We start from the raw sequence: 12388 nt of genomic DNA, 5'->3' as shown, positions 1-12388 counted from the left end.
GTGCCCCCCGAGGGGTAGAAATGCATCAAACTGTCCTCTTGACATTGCTGTACTCAATGTCACGTAAGTTATGCCTCGACAAAAACTAAAAGGTCCAGTACACACCCTCACAGCACTGAAAGGAGAAGGCAAGAATGAAAAGGACAAGTTTTTTCACAAAAACTAAAAGATGCTTAAGAACCACACCATGAGCATTAAAACTGTTGTTCGCCTTGTCTGCGTGAGCCCGGCCCGGGGCCCCAGGGTGGGCTGGGAGGCCGCCCAAGCTCAGGAGCTCACCAGCAGCCCGTGATCAAAGGCAGCGCAGTCTGGTCCTTGGGGGGCTGCCTGCCCACCCACCCTCACCCCTGCCTGTACTCTGTCCACAGATGTGGCCCCTGAGAACCCCGAGTAAAGGAGACAGGATGCTCTCAGTGGCTCCGGGGGCAGTGAGGAGGGTGGGGACAGGAGGCCCTGGGGTGCAGGGGCCCCTTCCTGGCGGGGCTGTGACAGGGGGTGCCCACCTCCTCCTGGCTGTGCCCGGCTCCGCACTCAGGGCCCATGTGCAGGGCTTCCCACCCACTGGCGTCCCTTCCCTGGGAGTCTAGCCTAAGTCCCTCATGCTGTTCAGTTCTTGGTGGCTCAAGGCAGAGGAGCGCCTGCTGCCTGCTGGATTCTGGGCCCGTGTTCGCAGTAATCATCATTCTTTCCCACAGAACAGGCGTGGAGACCAGAGGTCCGAGGGGTCTAGCCGCCTGCTGAGTGGCTCGAAAGGGCGGGGGGCAGGGGCTGCAACCCCCACCTCCTGCCCCAGACCGGTCAGGGCCTCATCACCCATCCCTGGCCCTCTGAGACAGTTCACGGGTCGTCACTTGTCCACCTGGATAGCCACCCTCCCCCACTGGTCCCTAGAAGGAAGCTGCACATGGGCCCTTGATGCGCTGGGGACCCTCGGGGTGCTCTGAAGGAGGTCCAACTGTCTCCGGGCCGGAAGGAGCCCCTCAGGCCAGGGACTGAGTCACAGACCTTTCCTCCAAGAAAGGCAGGCTCAGGACGGCGGGTCCCTGTCCTACTGCCCACTGCACGCTGCGCTGGGCACTGGGTCCTCAGGGGAAAACTTGTGGGAAGGACGGACCCACAGTGAGCCTACAGGCGGAGCATGCGGGACGCCTCAGACCCACCGCTGGGGTGCCTTGCAGGGACGGCCTCGGGCTCACGCAGAGAGCAGGGCATCACAACCAGACATCCTCGGTGGGATTCGGTTGGGGGCTGGGGGTGGGCATGGCCCATTTTCACTTAGGTCAATAAAAAACAGTTTTCATTCCCACTTCACATACGGTCAAGGAAACGTCCACCTTCCCCAGAAGGCCCAGGACTTTCGGTCGTGGGAGGTGGGCAGGCAAAGGCGTCCCAGGGATGGAGCTGCCCCGAGTGCCCTGGGGGCTAACCCATCAGGCACGGGTGCCCCTCATGGCTGTGGCAGGACAGGCTGTGCCCTTCTGTTGAAAAAGCCAGAGGGAAGAGGTGTCACCGCCATCGGTGGTGCTGGCCCAGGACAGGTGACAGAGCGGCCTACAGGCCCAGAGCTGGCAGGTCTAACCACGGGGCCCTTACACAGGGCTCCCAGACATGGCCGCAGTATGTCCCCAGGAGGCCACGGGGACCAGGCACCATCCCCACAGACCGCAGCCCAGGGCAGCGGGGGGCTTGCCTGGCCCCAGCGCCCCCTTCGGGCTCTGTCCCTGGGCTCAGAGGCCCGGCCCCAGGAGCCTGGGAGTGCTCCTGAGGCTAGGACCAGGGCGGCACTCACAGGGGACATCATGGCCCAAGTTCTTCCTGGACTGAACCCTCTGGGCCTCAAGACCCCAGGCTGACCCCTCCTCCTAGAGCCAGAAGGGGGCCCCAGGGGCGTACCTGTCCCTGCCCCTGCCTCCCCACCCCCAGGTGGCATGTGTTGGGGAGACAGCCCGCCCAGCCCCCTCTGCCCTCTGGGGTCGCCCCGCCCCACACCAGCAGGACAGTGGCCTCAGGGCCTGAGCTGGCAGGGCTGCCCGTGGTGGTCATGAGGTTGGCTTCCAGCACACCCTGTGCTCCCTCTCACCCCACACTGGATGGCGCATCTGCCAGTGTGTCCCACCGGCCCCAGGCTGATTTGGGGGCCGGTGGGACAGGCTGATGTGTCCCACTGTCTTCCCCAGGGAGTAGGACCCTGCACTGGACCCCCTAGGCTTTTCCTAACACCATTTGGGGCAGGCTGTCCACCCCCACCTCCTGTGAGCTCCCCAGGGCAGGGATCCCCAACGCGGACCAGCTCACAGCTGGGCCCGGAGCTGGCTTTGACTGTGAGCCCTGACCCCAGCCCCAGCTCCTTGGCAGGTGGGGGCAAGCTGGCCAAGTTGGGCCACATCCCCAATCCCTTCAGAGCCCCCACTCCTGGCCCAGCACTGGCCGCCCAGCTGCCCAGGGCACCTCCAGCCCACGCTCTTGGCCTGGGGAGCTTTGTAATTCTTCCTCCTCAGGCATCCTCCGGCAAAATATTTGAGGAATGTTCTAATTATCTGAGATCAGCCGGGAGGGGAGCCTGGGTCCACTTGTCCAGGAAGTACTCGACAAATACCTGAGAGGGCGGCACCTGGCCCTCACGCCCACCCAAGGCCACTTCCGCCAGTCTCTCAGTTGAGCAGGGGTTGGCCCAGAACTTTCCAGCCACAGGTGGGCCAGCTCTGGAGACTGCGGGGGCTAAGGGTGGCTTCGGTGCCTCCACCTGGGGATATGAACATCTTCCAGGCCTGGGGTCACTCTGCAGAACCCCCAGGCACCGTCGTAGTGCCGGGGCTCGGCTCCAAGTGGGTCCCCCAGCCCTCCTCTGTGGAAAAGAACAGGACAGAAAGGAACAGACCGGGCCAAGTCAGACATGGCTGGTGCGAAGGCCTGGTGGCATTCAGGTCCCCTGTCCTTCCTCCAGTCTTCTTGAGTCTGCTCATGTCCTTCCCCTGCTGGAGTTCAAGACCCAGGCCGGCGGGGACCATGGGGCTTGGGGACATCCCCAGGTGCCAGGAAGCACCCCAAGGCTGTCCGAGCCTCCATTTTCTCATCTGAAAGTGCAGAACCACCAGCCCTCTTCTGGCCGGTGGCCTCTCCCTGCACTGGCCCTGGGCTGGGAGAACCTGGACCCAGCAGGGCAACGGAGTGGTGGGGACACACACCTGGAAGGGGGTGTTGGGGGGGTGGGTAGGGATGAGGGTGCCCCCACAGCAGACACAGAGAGGCCTGGAGGTGGGAAGTGGCACCGCTGAGACTTGAGGCCATCCCTCTCCCCCCAACCTCACCCCACCTGGGCCTCAGTTTCCCATCTGTGAAGCGGGAGGCTGAGGTGACAACCTAGGTACGTGTAGCTATACCCTAAAGAAAATTCTCTGGGGTCAGCGCCCTGAGTTTGGGTGCTGCTCAGCCACTGGCCCCTCTGAGCCTCAGTTTACCCAACCGCCCACGGAGAGGACAGCCCCCGCCCCGGGTGGGAACCCTGCTCCTAGAGTACTGCCTGCGGCAGCCTTCCAGGCCGCTGCTCAGCTCAGCTCGACATCCTCGGTGTCCTGGGGGAAGAGAGTAGCTCGTCACCTGCTCCCTCCCGCCCCTAGCAGCCAGGCTGGCAGCCACCCTCCCCACAGAGCTGGCATTCCTGGCCTGGCCTCCTGGGGCCCCACCCTGGAGAGAAACCAGGCCGCCTGGGCAACAGTAGGCAGCCAGCAGGGCTCTGGGGCAGGGCTGAGCCTGTTGGAGGTGAGCCAAGAGGGCCCCCCACCCTCATGAGCAGTCCCTGCACCTGCTAAATCTGTGAAATCAGAACCTCTCCCCATCGCTGTGACCCCAAGACATTGATCCTTGACCTCAGACACTTCCAGACATCTGCTGGGCATTCAGAGCTCATAGTGACATGCTTGGATTCAGGCCATACTGGATCTGCAATTCTCCCTTCAGAGGTTTCCTGCTCCCCCCAGCAACAAGACAAAATTCCAGGCCCGGCTCGATGCCTCCCCCTCCAAGAAGCCCGCCCAGGTCTCCCCTGCGTCCTCCCTGCCAGCATGGGTGCCTCCAGGGCGGGCTCTTGCAGAGACTGCTGAGGGCTGGGAGTCAGCCACCGCACTTCCTGAAGCCCTCGCCGTGCCCCACACCTTCCCGAGGCCTTCCGCCTCACTCCTCAGAGTACAGAAGGGGACACGGGTGCCACCGTGGCACAGGTGCACGGTGAGCTAAGGCCCTTGCAGGAATGAGACCCCAATCCTGTCCTCGGCCTCAGTCCCGACCCCCCAGATCTGCTGGACTCGGGGTGCCTTGTGGGCCTGGGCGACCAGGGTGCCAGCCTACAACCTCGGGACGGACAATTGGCGGCCAGGTGGGCGGAACAGGTGGGAAGGAGCCGGCAGGGCCCACTGGTCCATGGCCAGGCACAGAGTCTGGGCGCCTCGTGGGCCGGCCAGTCCTCAGTCCTCCTGGCTACTCTGGCCAGGGTCCGAGTGGCAGGTGTGCAGGCAGTAGAAGGTGAGCAGCCACCTCCGTGCAGCCCCCGCCCTCCTAGGTCTATGGCCCCTGCACCCGCTCCCACCAAACCTGGGAACGCCCTCTGGGCCAGAGTCTCCAGGGTGCAGTCCTCCCCACCTGCCTTGCTCTTTCAGCAGCCCACTGTCCTGGGCTTTTCCTTCTGAGAATTGCTGGGCCACCAGGGCTTCCTTAGCCAACCGTCTTAGCTTACATGCCTTGAAGGACAGGGTGCTCACTACCTCAGGAGCAGCCTGCTTACCCCCCCGGGGCATCCGGGTGGTGAAGGCCTGCCAAGGTGCTGAGTGCTTAATGCGGCCAGCACCTTCAGAACACCCCCACCTCCTGGGCCCTGAGGCCTTGCCTGAGGGGGCGGCCTGAGAACCTGAGCCTTCCCCGCCTCCTGCGGCCAGCCCCCAGCTGGAGATGTGAGTATCTCGCTAAGGCCATGCAACCACCTGGCAGGGTTCGGGCACCAGAGCCAAGGGCCTGCCAGGCCCTGGCCCTTTCTCCCCACTTCCTGTTTCCTTAGCCTTCTTCCTTGCTGGCTTCCCTCCTGCCCCCCTGCCCTCTGCCCCCTCCCCTCCTCCCCCTGCAGGAATCTCCATGCTGGAGGGAAGGTGGGGAGGGGGATCCCAGGGTCCTCTGGGCACACACTCAGACTCAGCTGCAAACCCTGGCTCTCAGCACCTCTGTGGGAGGAGTGGGAACCAAGCGTGTGGCGGTGGGCACTCTGGGGACAGCAGGAGCCCCTGCAATGTCCACTCGGGGGGCAGAAGCTAGACAGTGAGGAGGACTTCCTTACCATACCTCACACCCTGGAAAAGAAATGAGGACGAGCGGGGCCCAGGGTCCACCCCTGTCCACCCCTGGGGGCTGCAGCCGGGAGTGTAGCCCCGCCCCATCGCAGGGCCACCAGCTGGGGTCTGACAAGGGGGCAGGTGGAGCTCTCCAGCACCAGCCCTGGATACTAACCGACTGCGGCCCCCACCTGGCACGTCCAGGGTCGTGTCCCTGGGGTCCCCGTGCCCTATGTGATGAGCCCCGAGGCCCTGCGTGCTCTGAGCTACTGGGGACAGGGAGAGCTTCCAGAGCCAGAGGCTGCTGACTCCCAGTCCAGTGTTCTCTTGATGCTCGCCTGCCAGGCCAACCCCCAGGCACACCTTTTGGGCACCCCCCCCAGGTGGTCCCATTTCATGGGCCTGAGGTGCAGGAAGGACACCCTGAGGACCTGGGAATGTCAGGCACTGTGCTACCCCCTGGGACAGTGCCACCAGAGGGGGTAACCTGCTGGGGCTTTTCCCATGGATGTGGCCAAGCCACCACCTCAGCCTCCTGCAGGGCTAAAAGGGGCAGACGGGCACCCAGGATGGGCCAGGGAGGATGGGGACAGCAAGGGAGTGGGCCCAGCTCCTTCTACGGGGGCGCACCTGGAAATTCCCAGTGCGCCCAGCCAGCGGTGAAGTCACCCTGGGAAGGCCTGAGTCAGGGGAGCCGGGAAGTCACCCAGCCCCCTGCCCACCCCTGGACCCACGCCGAACACCCCAGGCAGGGGGCCCTGACCAGAGCAGGGGGCTTTATTGGGCCCTGGGCAGGAGTGACCATCTGACACGTGTTCATTGGACACAGACCAGGCGCCAGGTGCCAGGCTGGGAGCTGGGGGCAGCTGCCAACCTCGAAGAGCCTGCACACTGATGGCCTTCCTCCCTGAAGCCCGCAGATTCTGCCCAGGGGGCCTTGCCCCCTGCCTGAAGCCCCTCCATCTGAAGCCAGAGGCAGGAGCAGCCTTCTCTGCCTCCCCTTGTCCACCCTGTACCCGGGATAAAGTTGCCCATCCTGCCCTCCCTCAGCCGCCAGGCCTGGGGCCCCTGCCCTACTGCCACTCCGCCCTCACCTCCCACCACCTACCCCACTTTCATCGGGGGGGGGGCCACCCACACCCCGCCCCCCGGCCATGCCCACAGTCATCCCCCACCAGCAAGGACATCCCTCCTCCAGCACACTCTTTAGCACCAGATCAGAGGTCACTTTCCCTGGTCCACCCTCACTGCTCCTGGGTTAGGGGTCCCTGCAGAGGGTGGCACAGGGGAAGGACGGAGGGGCACCCAGCACACACAGCCCATCATGTTCTGGAGGCTGCTGTCAAAGCTGCAGCGCGAGGGGCGGGCACAGAGGGGTGGTCGGTGGCAGGAAGGGGAGCAGGGGAGCAGGCAGAGAGCACCTGGGCCCATCACCCAGACGGAGGCCAGGAGAGTGGCAGGCGGCATCCAAGGCTGCCCCAAGTCCACAGACCCCAGCACCAGACATGCTGAGCCAACCGCGGTCACCACCAGCCATCGGGAGCTGCCTTCCCCTGACTCCTGGTCAGAAGACAGCTCTGACCGGCGGGAGGCACTGGTTTCTAGGCCAGGGCAGCCACGGCAGCAGTGTTCTCAGGAGACCCTCATCGGCAAGACGCCTGAGAGGCCGCCCGGACCCAGGCTGGTATCTGGGCTCGGCCCCCGGGCCACAACACACAGACAGTAATGGACCCCTAGGCACCCCACTTCACCACTCCCCGGGGGTGGCCCCGCCCTGGTGCCAGCGAGGGAAGAGTCTAAGCAAACCCCGGCCGGCTGCGGTGCACTGGGAGGCCTTCCCAGAAGTGCCTGAGTCCTCCTGAGGGGGACACAAAGCCCTGGGTCGTGCAGGCAGGGGTCCAGGGTCGGTAGGTCCCCCCTAGAGGAGTCCCCACTCTGTCTGGGCCACCACTTGAAGCAGCGAGGGCCAAAGCAGCAAGATCTGCCACAGAGCGGTGAGCCAAGACACCACCCACCCTGTGCCCCACTCCTTCCCTACAGGGGCCTGGGCTGGGGCGGCGGGCACCAGGGATACCTCTGCCCTGGGAGGCACAAGAGGGACATGGGGAGCAGGGACAGTCGTGGGGAGAGGGTGGTGTCTGAAAGCGACGGAGGCCCACCGGTGTCATCGGATAGGAGCCAGGGGAAGCTAACTCAGGCCCTTCCGGGCCACCGCTGATGCCCGGGAGCTGCTTGCCGGGCAGGGCGGTGTCCTCCCTGGCTCCACCCTGGGTGCTGGCAGGCTGAGGCACTGCAGTGGCAGCAATGGCTACTTGGGGACTGCCGAATTATAGTGCCAGCCACTCAAAGGCTCAGACAGGCCCCCCCGTGGCACCCCCAGGGGCTAAGGCCCCTGTGCCAGCCTGTCAGTGGGCAGATGACAGGCCCCTGGCTGTGCTCCACCACGGAGGCCATCCAGTAGCTGCCTCCTGGCCTTAGCAGCCTCATCCATGGAGTGGGCCATGCACTCCACACAGCCACTGGCACGGAGGACCAGTGAAGGCTGGCTGGCTTCCAGGAGAGGCCATTACCCAGCATCCCAGGCCCTCACTCCTGCACCTGTTTGCATGCCTCCAGGGCCAGAGAGCTCACTACCTCACCGCCAACAGCTGGGCTGGCTGGAGACTCAGGCTCCCCGCTCAGGGGTGAGGACACAGTGGGTGGGGGGCAGGTCTGGGAGGGGCCTAAGACCAGAGCAGCTCCGCAATGGAGACAGGGAAGAAGGAGAAAGGCACCAGGGAGCGCACCTGTGCCCACCCCCACCCTGCTGGCCAGCCCGAGGGAGGCCCCAGCCCCGCGCCGGGGAAGGAGGACAAACGGCGGTTTTGTCCTTGGCCAGCGGGCGGCCTGCACCACACAATGACCCTTTCATCAGGCTGAGGGAGCCCTGGGCCGGGGTTTCATCTGACAAGGGAGGGCGCCCAGCCTCCTGTCCCCTTGCTGAGGGGATGGGGGTGGGGGGGCCGAGTCCAATCTAGGCCGGACCCAGGGCCGTGAAAATGGAAGCCTCGGGGGAGCCAGCCGAAGCCCCTCCAACTGTCCCAGGGAGAGGGAGGCTCCAAGGGCATAGGGGCCACAGGAGGCAGTGGAGGGCCTGCTGTGGGTACCCCCAATCCTGAGCTGACAGGAGGTCTGGGTCCCACATTCGAGACCTGCATCGCACCCCCTCCCCCTGCCACCACCCTCCTCCCAGAGCACAGCCCCAGATCCCCCGCTGGGGTTCGGGGCTCTCCACCAGCTTCCACAGGCCCTAAGGGATGGGGTCTAGGGGAGGGACAGGATGTGTGACATGCTAGGCCTGTGTCCTCCGGTCCCAGGGACTCAACGAAGGAACAATGTGCTGTCGAGGCCTCAGAAATCATCCCTCTCCACGGTGGCCTCTTCCCCCCCAGGGCACCTCCGCCAGCTCCCTGTCCCACCCCTGAGGCCCCAGAGCCCCACCATACAGAACACTTCCTCAGGGGGCTGCACCCTGGGCTCTGGGGCACCTCAGCCGAGGGCCTCTGCTGGACCCTGGCATTCAGCCCGCTCATCTCGGCAGGATGCCGTGAGGTCCCCCTTGAGTGATCCCCTGGGTGAATGAGTGGGTTTGACAGTGAACGTGGTTCCTTCTAGGGCTCTCTCTCATGTTCCTATCTAGTCTGGGCAACTCCTATCCAACCTGCAAAACCCCGCCTAGGTGTCACCTCCTCCAGGAAGCTCTCCAAGACACCTTGAAAGTTCCTTGCCCTATTCTGAACAAACACATCCGAGGGGCCTCCCTGCTCCTAACGGTGGACAAGGACCCCGTCTCCTGAGCCCTGACTGCACACCAGGGGCCCAGCTGAGTGCATCTGTGCATTTTCTTGTTAAATTTGCACACCCTCTCTGGGAGATTGGAGTTCCCATGATCCCCTCTGTGCGGAGGACACACCTAAGGCAGCCAGAGGGAGAACGAGGATGGGATCTGGGTCACTGTCGGGCCCCAGCCTCTCGAGGACTCGAGGGAAACCTGGTCAGAAAGTGGGCCATTCTCCAGAAGGGCCAGCACACAGCCGCAGAGCTGGCTGTGGCCCAGAGGCAGACCCGCCCACCCGGGTCGCCCTCCCTCCTCAGGAGTGTCCCGGGGATTCCTTTCAAGAACGCACCAGCCCTTCTTTCCCTAGCGGCTGGTGAGCCTCACTCCCACGTCTGGGACTTCGTGGGGTTCTCTTTGATTTGTCCATCGTGAGCTGGGGGCCAGTCGCCTGGCTTTCACCACGCTGTGCACACATCCTCCCCTCTCCAGAGCATGGCCTTTCAGACCAGAGAGCACGTGGGACCCACTCAAGTCTGCGAAGGAGGACTCTCCACCCCCAGGTGCAGACGAGGGGACCGAGGCCCGGAGAGACCCGGAGACACCGGGAGAGGGGGACTGAGGCCACACAGCAGACCACCTCCCAGACTGGCACAGACACAGCCTTCCACACTGGGGCTGCTCTGCCCAAGGGCAACCTGTGCACCCCGGAGCCCCGGCCCCACTCTACCCCCCAGGGGCTGCAACGCCACAGGAGCAGACCTGATTCAGCTGCCCCCCCCAGGGGCATGCCCACGGGGCCTCTGGGCTGCAGCAGACACCACCAACAAAGCCACAGCAGCAGAGCTGGAGCCGGGAAGAGGCCCAGCCCTGGCTGGGCAGTGGTGAGTGCCCCCCACCCCCCACAGCCAGGTGGTCGGTGAGTAACCACCCTGTCACTCATGACTCACTCAGCTCCCCAGAGCAGGCGGTCACCATGAGAGGCTCGTACCGGAAGACCTGGGGGATCATTGCCGCCAACCCCCACATCTGGGAGAGAGAAGCCAAGACCGGAAGGGACCTGCCCAGCGCAGGAGGCCAGCTTGGTCCTGGCCTGAGGCCTCCCCGAGGCCCCCATGCCAGCTGATCTGGCACCACAGGCCACCCTTTTGGCCCATAGCCCCCCACCTGCCCTCCCTTGGGCCCTCCCTGACCCCCGCCAGCCCCGGGGGCCTCTGCTTTGACAACAGAGACGCAGGGGAGGGTGTGACCGGCCAGAGCTGCCTCACACAAGCTCCGCTGGCCAGGCTCAGCATGGGGGGCAGGGAGGGCGGTGCGCAGGGCAGGGGCTCAGGCCCTTCCAGGCCAGCACACCCGTCGGACCCGATCAACGGCGGGGCCCAGGCGTGCATCTGGGATTCACCGTGCACAACAGGCCACAGCCCAGGACAGGGAGCTGGGATAGCAGCCCAGATGCAGTGGCAGGATCAACTTGTCTGCCATTGTCTGTGATCCCGGCTATGGGATGCCTTCTGGAAAGTTCTCTGGAGCAGAAAGAAGCCTCTGCCCAGGGCGCTCCCTGCCCCAGGCATCCTCAGATCCCACGGGGGCCAGCCTTCATCCTCACTCCTGCAGTGACAAGGCGGGCTGGCCCCTGACCCCAACAGGCTTCTGCAGAGGCCGCTTCACCTGCCTGCAGGGAACAGCTCAGCCCGCCCGGGAGGGTCTTCTTGCCACGCCCTCTTTCATTTGCATCACCCTGGCCCTGCTCCCACCCATGGCACCTCTTGTGTGCAGTCTGCGCCCACCCAGGCAGGGCAGGGAAGCCCAGAGATGGGGGAGGCCCCCTCCCTCGCTCCTGGGAACGCCGAGCTCGTCTCTGAGCAGGAAAGACCAGCATCAGCACTTTCTCCCCCAGGACTTCAGGTCCAGCAGGGCTGGCTGCAGGGCAGGCTGAGAAGGCAGGCCAGGGGGCAGCCTGACTTGTGCCCCCTCCCCACCAGCTCCAGACCCCAGCGATGGCCCAGGGATGTTGGGGGAAGTTGTTGCTGCAGGAGAACTCTACCAACAAAGCTGGCAGAGCATGCCGGCAGGGAGGTCTCCATGGGAATAGATGTGGTCGCTGCTGACCAGACTGGGGGGCCAGACCTGAAGGAAACCTGGGCGGAGGAGGTGGAGTGGTCACCACCTGCCCCAGAGCCCCTCCACCTCCATACCCCCTCTCACCAGCTTCTGAGCCCTCTGCCCACCTCCTCCTGAGTCTCACTGCGATTGGCACCGGGAGCCCAGGGTTCCCCCCCCACACACACACACACCTCCCCAATAACCCAGACCTCGGCCAGCTGGCTCCAGAATGAGTTCTAAAGCGGAGTAGCTGCGGATTCTCTGGCAAGATTTAAGATTGCGATGCCGGGGATTCTGGGGAGGGGGGCGGGCTCTGGACCTCCACCTCCGCCAGCCAACCTCTGAGAACCCCCTGCCCTCTGAGAACAGGAGGCTGGGATTCCAAGGCCCCCTGGACTGATCCATTTCCCGGGAGAGACGCCAGAAGCAGGACTCTTTCCTAGCCCCAATTCCCAGTGATCAGGCGGTCCCCACCCGCCCTGCGCCCTACCCGGGGCAGCCATCACCTCCCCCCCCCCCCCGCCCTCAAGCGATGCCTCCGCAGCCGGGGCTGCCCGCCGGGCCTGGAGCGCTCTCTGCGCCCGGACCTTGTAATTATGCCCCACAGCCCGGGAAACCGCGGGCCTCGCAGCATCTGGCTGTGGTTGCGAACTTTTGTTTCAAGATGCGCGACTATTTATAGAAGGAAAACTGGTAGGATAGTAATTTCCTAGGAGCTGGAGGAGAAATTGGCTGCGTCCCTATTAAAAGGGGGTGGGGGCGCGGCGATTTATTAGGACTGCGGCCGCGTGGGGGGAGGGGGTGGCGCAGGGAGCGGGGAGGCAGCGGCTGCCCCCTCTGGCCGCGTTAGGCGACCCCGGACGTGGCCCGCGTGTAAAGGAGGGGGAGGAGGGGGAGGGGTAGAGAGAGGGGGAGGGTGAAAGGAGGAGAGAAAGGGAGGGAGAGCTGGCTCTGAGGTTTAATCAGTAGCATCCAGCTTAAATTCCCCCAAACGGCGGTTCCATAAATCAAACTTCTTTTTAAATCGGAGGCCAGAGCATATGCGTCCCATTAGGAATCCAGCGAAGCCACCGCTGCGCCAACGCGCCCCCTCGGTTCGCTGGGCCAGGCCGGGCCTTGCTGGGAGCTGCCCGGAGCCCAGCGGGCGCTGGCCCGC

At 64.5% G+C, this 12388-nt stretch overlaps 1 protein-coding gene across 3 annotated transcripts in view; it reads right to left on the bottom strand.

Annotated features, from left to right (window-relative positions):
• WNT7B (Wnt family member 7B) overlaps positions 1–12388 on the bottom strand; it is a 44742-nt gene that overhangs the window by 26848 nt on the left and 5506 nt on the right. The window lies entirely within an intron of this gene.

This window comes from Sturnira hondurensis, unplaced genomic scaffold (assembly GCF_014824575.4).
Source record: "Sturnira hondurensis isolate 20B ecotype Veracruz unplaced genomic scaffold, ASM1482457v3 Scaffold0000780, whole genome shotgun sequence".
In the NCBI taxonomy this organism is placed as follows: Eukaryota; Metazoa; Chordata; class Mammalia; order Chiroptera; family Phyllostomidae; genus Sturnira; species Sturnira hondurensis.
This window is presented reverse-complemented; position numbering and strand designations above follow the sequence as displayed.